This window comes from Varroa jacobsoni, unplaced genomic scaffold, assembly GCF_002532875.2.
Source record: "Varroa jacobsoni isolate VJ856 unplaced genomic scaffold, vjacob_1.0 scaffold_623, whole genome shotgun sequence".
NCBI classification, from domain to species: domain Eukaryota; kingdom Metazoa; phylum Arthropoda; class Arachnida; order Mesostigmata; family Varroidae; genus Varroa; species Varroa jacobsoni.
Window position 1 is genome coordinate 161,630 of NW_019213525.1, and position 19,019 is coordinate 180,648.

The 19,019-nt window shown below is 40.9% G+C and overlaps 1 long non-coding RNA gene across 1 annotated transcript; it reads left to right on the top strand.

The window, feature by feature from the left end:
- Positions 1-11,736: 11,736 nt before the first annotated feature.
- LOC111262041 (uncharacterized) lies at positions 11,737-14,314 on the top strand. The gene is made up of 2 exons (XR_002681340.2): positions 11,737-11,938; positions 13,787-14,314. It is a non-coding gene; the product is annotated as an uncharacterized LOC111262041 (long non-coding RNA).
- Positions 14,315-19,019: the final 4,705 nt, after the last annotated feature.

The window sequence follows — 19,019 nt, forward strand, 5'->3', positions numbered from 1 at the left end:
GGGTAAAATCCTGCTAAATCCAATGGGGCAGTTGTCCAGATCTTTGTGAGTACAATGATATCGACTGATTCTTACACTTCCGGTGCAAGTAGCACTAATGTAGAACCGTCCTCGCAGTTCCACTAATTGATTCCACGACTCCGGTCTTGTCCTCTACTGTGTAGGCGTGATCGCAACTGATTTGGAGCGGCTGCTCCTAGGCATGGCCTGTGTTTTTAACGCAGTCTCGGCAATGTCCTTAATTGTCGGTGTTAACGAGGTCTGCAGCGGGACACGTTTTTGGGGTGTATTTTTGGAAGATCTAGAGCAGCAAGGATTCTTCAACGCCCTTCTTAGCAAACATCGATACTCTGGGCTATTGCACTCGCCGTTTCGGCTATTACACTGTTTATATCAATTTTCGTTGCTGTACGTACCGTGGAAGTGCTTTCCGAAACAAGAGCCCTGCAAGGCCGCTGAACAATGATGACGATGCTCACAAACAACACTGTCTTCGGCAAGTCACAGCATGGATCGTTTATTACCGTTTGGGAATGTCCATCATTTTTTTTTTTTTTTTTTTTGGAACGTGGTTGTCCGGCGCACCAGTTTGCTTTTAAGAACCTACTTTGTTTTTCGAAGCTCTAATACGGTGCAGCAGGTCGCTTTCTAGAGATGAACTATCCATATATTTTATAAATTATTCCGTTTACCAACTAGCTATAGGCAACCTACACACCATTTTTTCGCTGACTTAGCTTACGCGTCTATCTCGTCAGCTGTTTGGCGTGTAAAGTACACCCTGTTGCATTTACAACAGTATAAAGCTGAAGCGGTCTTTCGTTCTATCGGGCACATCCTTTTGACAAGGTTTTGTCGAACGTGAGGTTTCTGATGTAAGAAATTCTTGTGCTCTTTTTTGCTTACACAAGAATAGGAAGTTTGGAGTGACTGCTATGTTGTTCATTGCTACTGTTCCAGCAATTACATTTTATTGATGCTCCAGTTCAAAGATCACGCCATTTGTTCTCGCGAGGTTTACGAATAAAGGCTATAAACGGTTTCCAAGCTATCGTTTAATTTCATCAATAAAAGTAGATAAAAAAAATTATGCGTAAGTTCGCTGTTGATTAACATTTTTTCATGACACACACGGTTCAAAGGCTTGCACTTGCAAAGAACAAGGATTTTTTGGTTGTTACTAACCAGTCTGGTAGAGCACTGAGCGAGTTTTGGTGAATGGTAGTAACCATCGGAATTGTATGATGGGTATTAATCTTTTCACACACTGAACGAAATGTTTTCCTCTATATGATTCTGGCGGTGAACCAACCCTCAGCTTTCGTTGGATGCTCTCATTCCACGGTTTGGGTCTCAAAAGGAAGGAGCATGGCTGGAAGTAAAGCGCTCTACTAGACTTATCTACTAATAATTTATATTGAACTGATGGAAGTTGGTTCAATTTACGATCGAGTTGTTTTGTCAAAACTTGATCACTTTTAACAAAAGGACTTTTTTTCGCCTAGGTCGTAAGTAACTTTTTCAGCGACGAAGCCATCTAGGAAAAATCTTTGTGTCCGAAGGGAGAGGCTGGAATTTTTGTGGGTTTTTATGGTATGATATATTTGTACAATCTAGGCCTGTCCGCGTTCTAGGCCAGTTCTCCTTTGAAAGTCTACTCTGTGTGCTCGAACAGAATCTTTCTTCATGGCTCACAGAATTACACTCATTGGCGTACTTCAGCGTTCCCTGCACCCACTCGCCTCTCTAATCACTGGTTCCTTCTAATGAAAGCAGACGTTAGAACACCCTTTGCACACCTAGGCTTCAAACTTCAACCTTCCCATCAAGCCATCATCTTCCTGATCTGACATATACACACAGTGGCCGAGATAGAAGCGCTTCAGTGCCCGTTGTACAGTTTTTCGAATGCCTGCATACCCACCGGTCTTCTTGTAATGGCAGGACATGATTGCGGTTCTAGCCTGTGCTTACGCGATCCGTGAGAGCGCTGTGTCTACTCTGACTCGATGCAGGAATCCGTGGACAAGTAACTATCTGCTCCGGTATCAAATCTAACAACGAACTCGTTCAGATGATTGTCCACCCGTTGCATTTTCCTGAACCACCTGAAGGCCTTCCAACTTAATGGCGGACACCACAATGCACCCAACCTGAATGCTGTTAGCGCTGGGATGCTTAAGTTGGAAACGGCTTGTAGACTACATCCGACGCGGGAGCTTGACCTGATATGCACGCTAACTGATATTACCAACGATTTGGCTACAGCTATAGATTAGTGCATTTAGTTGGAGCTCGCAAGGTTTGCAATAGCTGTGAAGTCAGGTAGCGATGCTACAGTAGGATACTTCACGAAGTCGTACCGGCACGGCATCTTGGTGTCCTCTAGCAACGCTTCGATTTTAGACGGCAACCTGACGCGCTTCGATTGCAACCACTTCTCCCGGGTGATGCGTGCAATTTTTTGTCATATCTTCAGTACCGCGCCAAACATTTTTTCAGGTGTGGCAGTGCTTGACGCAGAAACAAAAGAGCATTGAATTCCTCTTACCTCTTTTCTAACAGATCCAATCAATATTGGACTGGGTCTGGCAAATGTCCATAAATCTTCGCTGTTCCTAATGTCCCTATTGACTGCCCAAGACTCAAATTGTCGAGAAATAATAGACGACTCCCTTTACAGTCTGCGTCAGACGCTTCATCGCGGTCCTAAGTCTAGTGGACCGGCCACTCGTTGAGCCTCAAATTAGCTAGTCTGTTATATCTAAATCACGACGTATCTCGACCAAAAGTGCTTTAATGGATGATTTTTGATTAAAGGTTGTCAAAACCACAAATATACAGCCTTTCTTCTGCTAAGTCAGAGTGTCTACTGCAGGGGAAATGCGTCGTTTCGGGCCACGTTGGGCGGTTGTTGGGCACAAATGGTAGACAGAACCGCAGCCGTGGACAATGTTCTAGTCTGGACAGGACGGTCGACCAGTGACAAAGAAGTGCTATGTTTGTGACGCCCTCCAAGACCAGGGAAAAAAACGGACGGAGAAGGAATTTAGGAGCCGTCCGATAGTGTCGGATGCACCTGGAGCACCCGGACAGAGCGGGGCTTGCGAGCTTCCTGCTATAGCAGGCTATAGTCTCTTCCCTATAAAACAAGAACGGAGTGACGAATGCGGCAACACATGTTACATTGCTATACTGCATTGGTAAAGCTACTATCCCGGTTGAACTGATGCGAAATTTCATAATGGAAAAAGATCCAACTGCCAAAAAAGCTAAACGTAGTTGATGGAAAGATTCAGAAAGGGATCACCCAACTAGAACAGAAGATCGAATTGCTTAGACGACTCGAAAGAGAGCGTCCTATGAGGGCTATAAAGAAAAGAGCATGAAAAAGAGACTACTATCTAGGTGCCTACAAAAAATATCAGAACGGGAAGTGCCGCGAATAAATTAGATAGGTTAACCACGTCCGGCCGGGGTACACTTACATCAACATACCCCTTCTAGGGGCTAGTATAGCAAAAAAAGGCCTTTTGGGCTATTCGCATGCGGAGTAAACGACCTTGTTGATGCTAGAATGTTCAAAATCGGGTCAGCCCAGCTATCTCGGGAACTACTGCCATTCACTTGCCAAAGAAAAAGGTAATAAAACGAACCTTTATTAAAGAAATTTTATAAGCAACCAGAAGGTCCATGAGAATCGGTTAGAAGAAGAATACCTTACCTCACTATATGAAAATAAAGAAGAAAGAAATTATTTTAAAGAAAATCTTATAATGCGTTGTTAGGAAGCTTGAGCTGGCTGTTACGACTAGCAAATGTAACAACAACTCTAATACACGGGGAAAAACACGGCTATAAATGGGGAACGTTACAGCAAAAGATAGTCCTATTAGGCAACGTCTCGGTGAAAAAGATCCGGACTAAAAAACGAAGACCTGTGATTGACCGTGGCGGAACAAACCACTAGAGACTTGGCTTCACTCCTGAAAGTCATTACAAAGGAGAAGAAGCTGAATGTTAAATTGATCTGAGATATAACAAAGTTACTGTTCGAAAACATGTTAGGGACACCTTAAATTTGTGGCCTGATAGGGCGAGTCGCTTTGAAGTAAATGCGCCTATGCGGTAACTTGTCAGTACTTATACGCTTTTCGTATTTAGCTGGAGCGAAGCTGGTATTGAAAGCAGATTGATTACTCATACCTTAAGGTTTATACTTAGCCTCAGAATAGGTTTCAGCTTTATATTGCCTAAAATTGGACACGTAACTAGAAACTGCTGAAACGAAGTGGCAGAGAAGAAGGGATGCCACAGGTGTGGCAAGTTCGGTCGTGTGACAAAGGCCTGTTTTGCCACAACGAAGTGCTACAACTGCTGCATGGCCGACCACACCGGAAACTCGACTGCCAGTTCTCTGTCGTCTAAAGAATAAGCCTACAACTACATTATCCAAAAAGATTGCAGAGGCCGCTTCTATAGAACAACCGGAATTAGAGGTTGTCGTACGAACCTCAAATTGATGACGATGCATATGATGATGCTTAGCCGCAAAGACACGTTTCACCTTGCGTACCCGCCAATGCGAAAAGCTAGCAATAATAATGGTTTTATTTAAGGTTATCTAGCTGAATCGCAATCGGAGCAGGGCTAAGTATGCTTCGCTACACGTGATTTGCCGTAGACTTTTTATAGATAACGGTACATCTTAGTAGACACTTCTAAATAGCTCGGCTGTGGACCTTGTGTTGCTGCCGCTTAGCACAGATACTTCAGTGCGGGATTGCCGGACACTGCCAGTAATTTTCTCGGGTGACGCCTGGAACAGAGCATGAGCTTGTAATTCCCGACAGAAGAGACATTGTTCATTAAACTGAGCATGAATATTACGTAGAGTTAACAGTGCGCTGCTTCTCGTTCGAAAACAGGATAAAAGGATGACGAGTTTTCGACACGGAAAAAACCTCAGTGATCATTAGCCTATTGAGTATGAAACGAAAGTTCACAGGCGGGTTAGGCCGAGGGTACTTGAGCGACCGCCGCGACTTGAAACATAAGGTAACAACCGACAATGCATTTTTGTCAAATTCCTTAAATTCTCAAGAATGCATTAAGAGAAATGGCTCCTCTTTTAGGCACCGTATACGATCTTCAACCCTTTTTGACAAGGAGTCATGTAAATACTGCACTCCTCTGCATCCATTCCAGAAGACAATAATCTGTCTGGCCACAATGTTCGTAGAACGAAGAGATTAGTCTAGCTCGACAAAATTATACTAGGACATACCGAAGTATAAAGCAAGCAAAAGCACGTGGGGACTGTTACAAAGAGCTGGTCACTTTAGTAGTAGAACTCAAAAGACGTTGCGCGATTCTGAGATTTGAGATGATCAGGAGTGAGGAGATAACTGCTTCTATAGATAGCCAATGGAGGCCCATGAACTCGGCCGTACAAGATGGTTCATTGAAAAATCTAGATCAAAAGTAAGCTTGTCCTCTCAGATCAAAAAGCAAATAAAATTATAAAGCGACTGTTGTTCAGTCACCAAGCCTTCGATAGATCGATATTTGTCCGGGTACCAGGACTGCTTGAGGACGTTCCGGCTATATCGGTACTGGGTTGTGGCTGGATAGACAACCGAGTCACATAAGACATCGGGTCCTGGCGGTATTCCGGCAACGGCTATGAAACTTCTTTTTACGGAATTTTCCCTATTACTGGCTGTGACAGGTTTCAGAAGAAAGATTCTCCGAAGTCCAGAAAACACCGGACGTAGTATTGGTTCCAAAGCAAAGAAATTCTTACGGAATGATTTATCTTTTGACGACTTAAAAAGAGCCGGAATCCATCCTAAGGAGGCGAGTTCGAACCTTTGCTTAAGAGCATAATTTTATGTCATCTCTCCAGAATGTTTTCCGACAATACCCCTCGATTTTCATAGCCATAAATTGTATTATTGCAGTTATGTTTTCTAAGTCTCCATGCGACAAAATACAAGTTTGTCCTTGGTTATTATTATTTTACTAGATGTCAAAAGCACCTTTAATAGCCTTTTGTAAGACATCCTTTTGAGATATTTTGAAAGGAGGATACAGTCGTGTTGAACTCATCCTCATGTGTGGACGTGTGGGTATTCTCAGGATTAAACTGTACAAACTGAAACGTTAAGTTTTCCGGTGACTAAATTGGGTCTTCTAGAAGTTTATTTTAGGCCCGTTAATATATAATTTCGCCCACAAGGACGCGCTCACTTTGAAGGGAGACAAATGCAGACTTTCCAGATTGGTTGCCGAATCTATTACTCCGTTCGGGATTCAAACTTATTTTGCGCTGGCATTGATGGCGTCACGTAGCAGAACGCTACCACGAAAAAGCCAGCGTATTTTTGCATTTCCTAGTATCCGTATTAAGCGTACAAGACAAAGCTTTTCTGCAATTCTAATCTTAGGAGCAATAGTACCTTAAGGCCTCAAGGTTGACTAATGACGAGGAACTTTACTCGTAATTCGAAGGAGCTGGAAGATCTAACCATGACTGTCTGACAAGTGGAGCGGGAGGCGATACCGTGCGGAAAATCAGTAGCCGCGATGAGGAACATAGCTCTAATAATTACCGACTAGATCGACAGGCCTGGAAGGAAACTGACATACTATATGACGTAGTTCCTAACGGACCATGGTAATGACCGCAGTTGCCCGCACAGAATAGTCGGGGCGCCTTTGCCGATATGCGTACGTTATAGCGGTGGTGCCAAAAATGATCATAAGTGCACTTCAGTGAGTTCTCTGCATTGGTACTGATACGGGGTCAGGCCGCTGAACGAAAGACCGCGCAAGCGACGAGCGTCGATTTCTATGGCTTTGCTCGATTCGTGTGCGAGGCAACTGAACGCTGGCACTAAAGGTTGCTACTGGGCACAAGTTTTCTGGTAGGGAAGACAGTTCTAGAAAGAAGAAGGGAAGGGAAGGGAAGTTGGTCAACCATACGAAGGAAACGACGGTAGACAATGGCCTTTTAGAAACCTGAGGTGACGACGTCCGATGGCTAACGAGAATACGCAGATCATTGCTTCACAATTAAGTATACTAGAAAGAGAAATATAAGACTCTTTACAAAGAGTTTTTTAATACTACTAGTTATTGATTTTATGCCAAAATTGCTATTTAGGTATAGCGCTAAAGACCTGCCCTTATTAAGAGGTTAATCACAATAAGTCTTGCTGTACGTATGTGGGCTTTCTATGAAATGGCATACAAGCGGTTATTAACCTTAACAGTAATACCTTATCTTCTTTAATGCTTTACTTTTCTTTTACCTGTTATTTTCTTAGTATATTATAATAATTTCTGCCACAGCTAATACTTGAACCCCTATGACTGCAGGTCTGTTTGTTATGACTACCACGGGTACACAGTCGAAAAGGTACGCATTCACCACGCAGACCACGCCGCCTCTCCGTTGCGAGACTGTGGCGGTTAGCGAGATGAGAAACTCCGTACGAAAATTACTGGAGTGCAACGAATAAATTGAAAAATCCATTAGCCGTGTTTGTAATCTTTTGTGTGAAATCCTATTTGAATCAGTTCCGAACCAAGGCCTAAGTATACGGGATCTAGTGTTGAATGCCTAATGGCCCTACAATAGCACACCTTACCAGTAAAGTCTCGTCTACATAGTCCTTGAAAAAAAAAAGGGTATATTTAAATCATGCGAGACAAGTCATTTTAAATCGTAAATCAACCCCGCAAACCAAAATTTAAATAACAACACACTTCCATTCTTCCATGTGAGCGGAAACGAATAATAACATCAACAATATTACAATTATACACGCATAGAACAAATTTTTCAATAAGCTCATGCCTAAATAAGATAAATAAACACAGTTACCATATTCATTAGCAAAGAAGGACCGTCCGAGCCTCATTTCGAGTCCAGACTTCACTGAACTTCTCTGCGCAGTCAGTGCTATGGTAGGTTACAATCCTATTTCCAAATGGACGGCCTCTATCGGTGATCGTACCGGCCAGACATTTTAGCCGTCCCACCAACAATGCCCCACTGTACATATGTATATCATATGTAGACTCTTCACTAGTCGTTATTTTCGAATCTCGAATCGGTAGCCAAGTCAGCTTAACACAGCCAAACAGCCGCCTCCTTATATCGTACTCATCTATACAGGCAGACTACAACGTTAACGTTACCTGGTATAAGCACGACTTGATCAACACTCCACGCACACGCACAATGCGGCCTGGCCAACTGAGCGTCAACCAAAAACCGCTTACCAGGGGGTACCTTCTACGAGCATCTGTCAATGACTGGTACCCGGGGTAAAGGGCTCCTTCTGAATGCTCGTCGAAGGCAGGGAAGGCCACGGATCGGAGGACTGGAACCTGCGCTACAATACTGCAAGCCTTGGGGACCTGGTTTGGCTCGGATTGAGCTAGGGGCACGGTAGCTCATACGATGTCTACTTTGTGGCGAGTGATCTTGCCAACTTGGTGTACACTCAATACATAATATTTCACTGTTGGAAGCTTGGAGAATGGCGCGAACATAGGACAAAACGCTAGGCAAATAAATAATAGTGTATGGTGGAATGTAAAAGTGAACCCAGCAAGGATTTAAACGTATGGCCTAGAGCAGATGATCTAGCCTCTATTGAAGGCTGGAATTTGGATGGTGTGGCGGTACGTCACTACGATTGGGACAAACAAGTACGTTTGCCTGTAGACTTGTTGCTTTTCTTCTAGCATAAACTTCTACTGCGTAGACGCTTTCATTGGTGAATTGATAGAAATATTAAGGGTTGAAGGCTTCATCGTTTTGCCCATTGGTAATATTAATTTTAATTAGGGAGTAAAGAAGCAAAGAAATCAGCTTGAGCCATTGTATTCGTTCTGTTCCTGTGATGCCTTGAATGCATTCATCGAGTCCGACTTTTTGAAATCTATGAAGCATATTTTATATTATAATGATCATGGCAATTTAACTTGTGCTTTTATAGATTACTTCTATTCCAATTTTACGCCTGCGGTCAGGAAGGAAGACAAAAGCTAGACTGCCTGATCGACCCTTGTCGTCTTTTCTTAAACTGACATTCACAGTAAACGTACCTATACATTATATGGAGTATTGCGCTAGAAATCATGCTGCCTCCATTTGTGAATTGACTAATATAACACGGGTGTTATCTATGCTTTCGAAAAAACTAGTCGATAAGTAGTATTGACATATCTAAAGCACCACGCTATCTTCTCCACCTACTCTAATCACAGATAAATTGCCTTTAGCATTTTTACAGTCGTAAAAACAGTTTGTATGGCTGCACGACAGTTTCGTTCGTGTGGACTACCACTAGCTGCAATTGAATGACAAAAGAAATTGAACGGAACGGTATGAGGCGTCGATTGCGCGTGAGCTATTCATTCAATGCAGCGAAAACGTTGTTGTCGATTCGTGTTAGACGGCAAAACTCTGTGCACGCTTCTGATGTGCGTCTTGGCAGCGATGCGTCAGAGCACATGATAACCTGACCCGACGTGGCTCTTTGCGGGGACCCTTTAAGAGAACGCGACGGAAAGTGCGCTTTGTGGACCCTACGTTACGCAAGTGTCTGATGCCTCGTCAAGTGTACTGCGTTTACTCGACTTTACTTGTTCGAAATAGAGTAAGTCACCTAATCACAGAAAATAGATCGCATTAATACAAAGCAATTGGATTACGAGCGCTGACCGAGTTCTTTTGAAAATGTAAAAGAGCAGAAGATTTGGTTTTGATGAGGGTGTGAAACCTAAATTAACTAGACTCTGGGTCCCATTGAGGAAACTTTTTTCTTTTACAGACAAGAACCATATTTACTTTAGATGCACGGCTAAGGTATTTGCTTGGTGGTATAAGAGTCTCGCCCACTAAAACCAGGACTGCTTTATACGCCGTTCCTGAAAAGATCGGTTATGAACGAATATATTTAGACCCATTTTAATGGTTGCTTTGCAAATGATGCTGGAGCCGAGGCGGCTTCTTGTTCTTCACTGATTAGGCGTATAGCTAACTGGGCCTTTCAAGGCGGAGCAAATTGCGTTAAGCAATTTCCTACTCCTCGGAAACACTTGTTTCTTACTGGTATACATGCAGAGAATGAAACATTAATGCTTTACTTTGATTGGTGACATCGTTTGAAGTTTGAATGGAAAAGTTGATGTCTCTGTTCCGGTAACTTAGCTCACTGCTTTTCCGATATAGAAATATGAAAAGAAGAAATTGGTGATATCAAAAGGCTCCTATAGAAACCGTATTTTTTATTAATACACTATGCACAGCAGTAAAAAAAAAACTCAATCTTAATTCTCAACGCATTCGCGACGCATGAAATGCTTTTACGTTAACGCGAAGTCTCTGATCAAAATTGGCGTGAGGTAAGCTGTGCATCTATACGCAGTCTCCAGGGACGCTGACATTGTGTTTGGCTAAGACTTTGTTATGTTTTGTTATGTTGATTAAAGATTTAATTTAACTACAACTTTCCTGCATTGGCTGCGCGTTGAAGCGATTTGAAAGGAAGCTCTACACATTCTTTCAAAGCCGCCAAACGACGTGTGACCCTGTGTAAGTGAACTTTAAATACGCCCAACGAGTTTGTCTTGACATCTTGAACATAAAAGTTTTTCCTTTGTCCTTGTCCACTCATTGAAGACGGGCACTATAGTATTGTCAGCACAAAAATAAACGTTATTTTTGTAATTAGTTATAGAGAAGTTATGTGAAAAAGGCTGTAACTGCTGACAATACGAATGAGCTTTGCATAGATTTGCGTGTAATTAGCAGCTATACTTATTTTTCTTAGTGCAATAATTTGGATCATGGATTCAGCTGTTAACCAGTAACAATGAAGTGAAGCCGATAGAAACGATACAGTATCTAAAGCTGCAATTGTTCGATGACACGTAAGGACCAGATCAATTCGTCCCAGCCAGAGTCTAAGTAACACTGACCTATTATACGATGGCTTCCTTTGATTATCTATATCAATCTAATATTTTATGATATCAAGGCTTGAGCATTACATGAAAATGAAATTCGAATTATCCGCCATGGAAGTAAAAGGAAAGCTGTAGAGGATTTGCCTTGGCGGGACCACAGGTTCCTACGCCGATATAATCACCGTGATAAATCGCCGCAAATTCAAGAACATGTGTTATATACGACTCAAAAAATGTCAAGTATTTAGCTTGATTTTTATAAGCACAAATTGTTCCATTAAAAATATGTTGTATAGGTTTTACCTGAGATACTAAAAGCACGCGTCATACACGCGTGGTGTATCCCCGGCGTTAGTTTAATCAGCATACCAGCCTTATATAATAAATTAATGTCTTGCTTTTCATACAAGAATAAAGCATACCGGAACAATCTAATTGTTAAACGTTACGAAAGTAAAAATATACATAGAAAATGATTATCCGTTGTTCATAACCGCATAACTTCACCTTAGGTATTCCATATATGTGCAAATATCCTTTTAGGATCTTAAATTTTAACGGGACGGCATCGGGTAATTGACTTGTCAGAAGAACACGCGTTTTGCTGCATTTCCAAACGACGAAATTTGGTCACCTTCTCATTATTAACTATAACAGTATGGCAAATATAATGTGTCCCGGAAATATATTTCGTAATGTGCGCTATGGAGATGGTAGGCCTGTCAACAGTTTTATTGTTGTTCCATGCATAACATGCAGATATCATCAGCAACCTAATGAGCTTTGCTGAAAAACGCCGATCGAGTGAAAAATCGTCTGCAGTATTTGTAAACAAATTTGATGGCCTCCGTGCATGTGGAGTCAGTCAATGCCTACTACAAACATGTGATTAGTGGTTTCCATTGTAACTTGTTTATTGATTAAGAGATGTTGGCTTTAAACTTTTAACGTAAGTACAATTTTTATTAGTCGTACTACGCTATACCATTTAACGTAATGGATGTTATACGGGCAGTTAAGCAGATTTCCAGTAATGTGACAAACTCGCATAGCAATGGGGTTTTTATGCGCTTGCAATAAATAGTACCTCAACCACCAAGGTCGTTATTTCCTCACTTGAAAATGCAACTTGATCTATTAATTAATGTTTTTATTCGTTGGAAGCTAGGGTCTTATAGGAAGTTCCTCTCGAGACGGCATGCTCTGGATGGCCGATGTGTGCCTCTTTGAGTGTGTTGCCATAATGATAATAAACATACAGCCTATGCTGATTCAACCTTCAGCGCACCAAATGGTTACCATAGCATATAGTAGACAGTGTTCTATAGCAGCGTTAGGAAAATGCAAACTCAGCAAAGAAACTCAGTAAAATGTGTCTTGTTTAGACCCGTCGGAAAAGTCTTTACTGCGTTTATTAAGAAAGTGTTTTGGAACACCTGCCCATATAGTAGATTATTAGTTAGACCATACAGCAAAGTTGTTAAAAAAAGCAGTTCCTTTCAAAAAGTTAGTCAAACGAACAATGCTCGACATAACATGTAGTGTATTATATTATTTATGAGAAGGCGTATCTTTATTACGACTGCGTCAAAAAGATCACAGTTGCTTATTTCATGTAAGAAACAATGTTGGCCCATTTATAATCTATATATGTTACATCGTATATTTTACGGTATCCTTTGCGACGTTAACTATGCCTGTCCTTTTTATATTTCATTTTTCCCTCATATAATATATATATATATTATGAGGAAAATTATTATAGTGTATTACATATTGAGTTGTGCGTCAAAATCATAAAATCAATTTTTAGCGACCGGCGTTACATTCACAGCGAGCAGTTAATAAACGAAGTCCGCTTAAAGCAAAGGTTTGTGACTTGATTTCATAGATGCACTACTATGGCCTACAGGATACGATACTTTACCGTCGACTATCAGCTTAGTGCTATAGAGTGATTAGATGTAAAACATACGAGCAAAACGCTTAACATCTACTGCTGAGGCAACTAAAACTGAATTATCAAGCAAACCAGCGCATAATTGCATGACGTCCTATACAGTTTCTGTTTTCGCTGATACAGAGGGACGTTGTAATACACGAGCAAAGGTTTCAGTACTGTCGTCAGGATAAAACTTTAGAATCTTCGCTATTATGCGCTACAGACTGAAAACCACAAATCATTAGCGCATACTGAAGAGCTGCACCATAAAGCATCAACGATGAGAGCTGCCGAACAAGTTAACGTCTTTAAACAACTTATCGCTATCTACGCGCGTACGGTTACCTTTGTCTATCGATAATTGACACTAGAAAATTCAACGTCTCCTAGGAAGTTCCTCTCAAAATGGTTCTTAATGAAGAACGCTAAACTCACCAGAAAATATATTGTTTCAAGTAATTGTTATACTTTCTAAACAATTAACAATCGCCTATACTGTATTGTATCATGTTGTATGATCATCATAATGTCGCGGTGATGCTTGTATACTACGAAGCTGAATTAAATATATGTCCCTCTACGTGTATGCTCTGCCGTTGAACATTGCGTGTAATATTTTGCTCTAGCCGATCGCGGTTCATGGCTGATTGAAGAGTTACGGATTTAATGATGAAGAAAGATGATACAATTTTTTTTACGTCCAAACGACTCTACGATCCACTACGGTGGAGAAGCTTCGGCTACGGGTTCCTTTGAATATAACAAAGAGACTTTACGATTTTTAACACTCACACTGACGTTTGCGTGCTTATTGCTCTAGCGTGACTTACAATACTAACTTCGGTACTATTCTAGGTCAATCTGTATCGTGATTTCGTAGCCATTTCTGCCGGGAGCCAGCCGTCTGAAGTAATGCTTAACGGCTATACCACCGGACGTAAAATTCGAAACCCAAAGATCAGCCTGCCTCATGACATCCTGTCAGATCTAAGAAGGATCTATATGTAAATGTTCAAAAGTAATAAAAATTTCCTTTTCATTGGTATTGACACCAATGATGTTGGTATCCGACTTTCTACTACTTACAGCGAATTATTTTTGAAAAAAAAACTGTAATAGTCGTGGAAATAATCGATGGTAAAATCATTCTGCGACTATGTTTGCTATTTGATCGATGCACAGTATTGTTGAAATGCTCCAGCTATTGCAATATTTTGAGTGAACGTAGAGCTTTTTCGTCGTGATTGGATTTATCCTTTCTGTCTAGCTACCTTATTTATTAAGCCCCGCACGCAAACGTCTAATAGGTATGATCGGTCTGTAAATCCAACATTCTATCTAATAAAGCCGCATGTATGAAATCGATTTTCATATATGAATACACATCGATCAATTCATTCTGTAACAATCAGTTGCCGTATTAAGCAATTTCACTGTTTTGTGTTAAGGGTCAGAATTTTATTGATTTTAGCTAGCGCTCTATTAGCTGGTCAACCACTGCTATAAATGGCGCGACATTTTCGCTTGGATTTTCATCCTTGTTATAACATATTCGCAATGTATCTCTCGTTTTGGTATTACCTGTTTTATAAATTCAGATTCTGAGGATAGATCGTTGATCCTTTTATAATATTAACGTTGTTTCACAGATCGATAGAATGCGCCTCATAGAAAGCATGGAGAGTACGCTCATTGGGCCTTTGGGTTACGACTGCCAGCCTGAACACGTCTCGACGAAATATTAGCATAAATTTTTTTTTTCAAGCGAATATTTTTTGAACTAGTAATTTACCTCTTTTCATTGTTACAGCTCTTCTTTTAGATATAAGTAAAAATTTACTTATATCGGAACGTTTCATTATATTAATTTTATGTTTACTGTTCACAGACGTAGGGCAGTGAGTGTTAGTTGGAAGCACAGCTAAACTTACAACAACGTTTTGTTCACTACATAATTATAGTTGCATACATATCTACAATGAAAGGCGAAATAAATTCAAACACATTCAACCGAGCGATTTAATAATGACCGTCCACGAATTTACCCAGCTACGTGAAGCCCAAGTGGTCCGACGGCGAGAGCTTAGTTGACCCAATTAAAGCGGCATTGTTTAAGATGTTAATTATTACTATCAGTATCTTGTGTGTAAGATGTATTTTATTTATGCCTGCTACGTAAACTGGGAACAATATATAATTTTGCTTTAAGTAAATGAGATACTAGAAAAACGTTCTATTTACAGGTTTAGCTAACATTTTTACCTTGAAAGTATTGCTAACGTGCTTAAGGACAATAAAGAGATATTGTATTCTGTTATTGATAAGTTAGGTTGGGGCAATTTTTTCAGTTTCAATCAAATATATATGACATGGAGCATTGTCGGTAAGCTAAAAATCTTTTACTTGCCGACTCTATTCTAAGAAATATTTTTACGTTTTGGCTAATTGAATTAGACAATCATATGTTTTGTATATATACTTTGTAGCTTTTTCCTTGTGCGAATACTTAGATGACAAGTGTTGTTACTCGCATGCATATCTGCCGTGTATCTATCTACACAGCAATATGAAATATAGGCTCATGTATCTTGCTTTTGACATTTTGTCTTTTGGCTAATCTTTAACGCCTTAATATTATGTTTAATAGATAGACCATTTAATATTTCACACCAAGGATTATCGCTGGCCATGCTCGTCTAGCTAACGTGAAGTTCGAAACAGAATTGCTGACTTACAGGAAACTTTCGCACTAATTAGAAAGAAGTTGAATTCTTAAAGACGCCTTCTAACGCGAGGCGCAGCACATGTAGACGGCAGAACTGTTTTTGATTGGTCGCATTCGAAACCTTACGTCGCCTAAAAAAACTACGATAGTATATGCTATGGCCATTATCTGCTCATAGTACATGAGTGTTTACCTAAGTTAGTCACAGCTGAGGGACTTCGTTTTCATCTGTGTGGCGAACCATTAATGGCGCATTTGGGCATCTTAGCTCGAAAGAAAGCTCCCAACGGACGTGTCCAGGATAGTTCTAGATGCATTAGCTCATACGTCGTTACGTTCGGATTTGAGACCAGTACCGCATCCCAGAGTTAAGATACAAGCACCGCTGTTATCGCCTAGCATTTCTGTGCTGAAAGGTTTGTCTACATCTAAGGGCAACTGAGGTTCAGGCTGCATTCGTAATATCTTACTAATCATACATCGGGAAGCTGCACTAAATGACATGGGCTATTCGTAGATTGACATTGTTGAGAATCGCAATTTTCTCGGTTTGCCTATAGTAAGATTTATCCCGCAGCGACGCTTGGCCTAACCATTTAATTTCTTGGCGTAGCAAACTGCTCAAATGGCGTACTGCAGACGACTAACGAGGCTTCACTCCATCGTGTATTCTACCGATGGGTTGATATTACTAATCACCATGAAATAGTCTATTAATGACTTCGAGAATTGTATCATACGTGAGAGACCATATTTGTAGTTACATGGTGGTGTAGGTATTATTTTCCAAACATCATTGTTTATCGTCTACATGGAAGCGCAGTACTATAGGGTTGTGCTAGAGACGATGCATTCTCGGGAAGATTTAATGCGTCAATCAGCCCATTCTCAGGTTGTTGATTACCTGTCACGACCTGTTATAACAAATGGCCTGCGCGTAAACAGTCTCTTTTATACCGAATGACATTTTGCAGACGGGTTCCACATGGTAACCAAAGGTTTGAAACCGTCCGACGTTTGCAGACGACTATTGGCATCGAGTTGGCGGATGACCTGTAAGAATTTCGTCCGATGCACCAAATACCTTTTAGGTTATTGCCTATGCTTGGCTTACGTTACTGAAATGATGCTTTGTATCTGCTAAAGGTAAACACACTTTACTAGTGAGAGAACTTTTACTGGTAGTATAGTTAGAGTTGAGCGATGCTGCGGAATGAAAGCTCTTACTAGCTCGCATGCCGCTCAATGAGTCAGAAAGTTATTGCCTTCGAAACACTATTGTTCAGGCTTTTAATTAATTATAATAGCCCCAACGGTCCCTGTTTCAAGCCGTATGACCGTGTCGCATGACCTGTGTGAATAAAAACGTGATCGAACAACGAACGAATGCAATTTCATACAACTTTTCTGAGAGGGTAGTTGCTATCATGCCTTAATGCATTGCCCCGTCTAAGCATTTATTCGGTCAGGTTTTTTTATTACTCATTTAAAGATTAATCTCTTCTAATTGTCATCACATATCACACACTGATCTATCGAAGATAGTTCAGTGAACTTCTACACTGAAATTCGCTTTATGACACGTTCACTACAGGCAATGTACATGTTTAGAGTCGACTTGTACTGATTTTAAAATCAAAAAACACTTTCAGCACTTCGTACTGTACTTAATTGGACATCGGTCAATCTGTCGCTTACGCCAATTCGAATGGACAAAAACAGACTGTAGTTAATTTTGTTAATTGATAATAATAGTAAGTTTAGTTAAATTGATAATCTATCTAAGCGAAATAAATTATCGTACATTTGGTACGCCGACTCCGAAACCGGCTTTGCTTACCTGCAACCATACCTGACTCATAGTAAGAAACTGTGTTAAATAGATTTATTACTAAAAGATTTTCTCTAAACAATGAAACCTACAAGGTTCATTGCCTATGCTTGATCTAAGCAATAGCTACGCTTTAAGAACTGCCCGCACATTCTCTCTCATATCATTTTACCCTCTCCAACCAAACATTTAAATCGCCTAGTAAGTGAACGATTTGCTATTTATCTGTACATAGTGACATAGTGAAATTGGCGTAACCATGACGAAGCGTATGGCGGCTTGTCACGAAAAGGCGCTGTATCATCAAGGAAAAGTTGAAAGATGATTTCATTAATGACAACCTATTTCGTGTTCTTCATTGCCCGGGTTTATGTTGCTATACAAGGCGGTACCGATGCTTTAATTGTCCTCTCTACGTAGCCGAACAAGTGCACTCCACGCCAACATTACTGAGAATCGTCTACATCGACATGAACGTCTGTGCAAGAATACGTATTCGACTGTTTCAGCCTGTTCCTCGAAGCCGCCAGCCCTCTATTTTATACAAAGTCCTCTTCCAGATCTGCGTACCGCTTCACTGTTCCCTATAAAGTCTAATCAACTAAGGGCATTCTTGTTTGGCTACTGCCAACAGCTGCTTTTCATTAAAAATCAAAGTTAAAGCTGATCGAGGCATGCAAAAATGCCGATCTGCGACTGGCTTCTGGATCGCTGGCGGAAACAAGAGCCGATACATTTTTCATGGTGGTTGACTCTACGCTGTCGGAGTGACGTGGATCTGCCGACGGTGGGCCCGCTTGAACACAGCGGACAAACGCCCTTCAACGTTTTATTCAGCAACGTAAGACATGTGTTTGTTATGCTGCAGCTTTACTTCCGCATCGCCACGATAATAAACGCTCGTTCCAGTTCGAATGATAACAAGTATCAGTATAAGTACTTAGGCATGACACCTAGTACCTAGGCGACGCAGCCGGTGAGGCTTTGCTTCGAATGTATTGCGCAACTGTAACACGCATCGCTACGTGTGTCTCTTTGGCTTTGCATTGATAGAATTTTGTCCTCCTTTATAGCAGCGTCTTAAAAGTCCCAAGAGCTCCGAGATCCGACTACGAAAAAACTTTGAAGACCTTAGCATGCACATATACAAAACTTTTGTCAATAGAAAAATCGCTCAATAAACTAATAAATATCTAGATTTGTTCATTCGAATCCCGCGAAACGCACAAACGAGCAGAATCAGCGACTGCGCTTATTGGATACGTTAAGTAAAATTTGCTGCCTCGTCGCACTTCTCTCATTTCCAATGCGAATTACCTTCACAGCAGTCACTCAGTTCGATGATTAACCTACTAACATGCTAATAATTTCGGCCGAATGGCTGCGTTTTATTTTTTATTCTTACCGTGGCGAGCCTTGGTCCCGCCATCATGGATGTCATAATTCGATGATTTTCTTGTACAGCTGTCAACTTCCGGTCGTTCGCAGTTGCCCCTAACTAAAGTTGGATTATACGTGTTCACTAGTTCCTT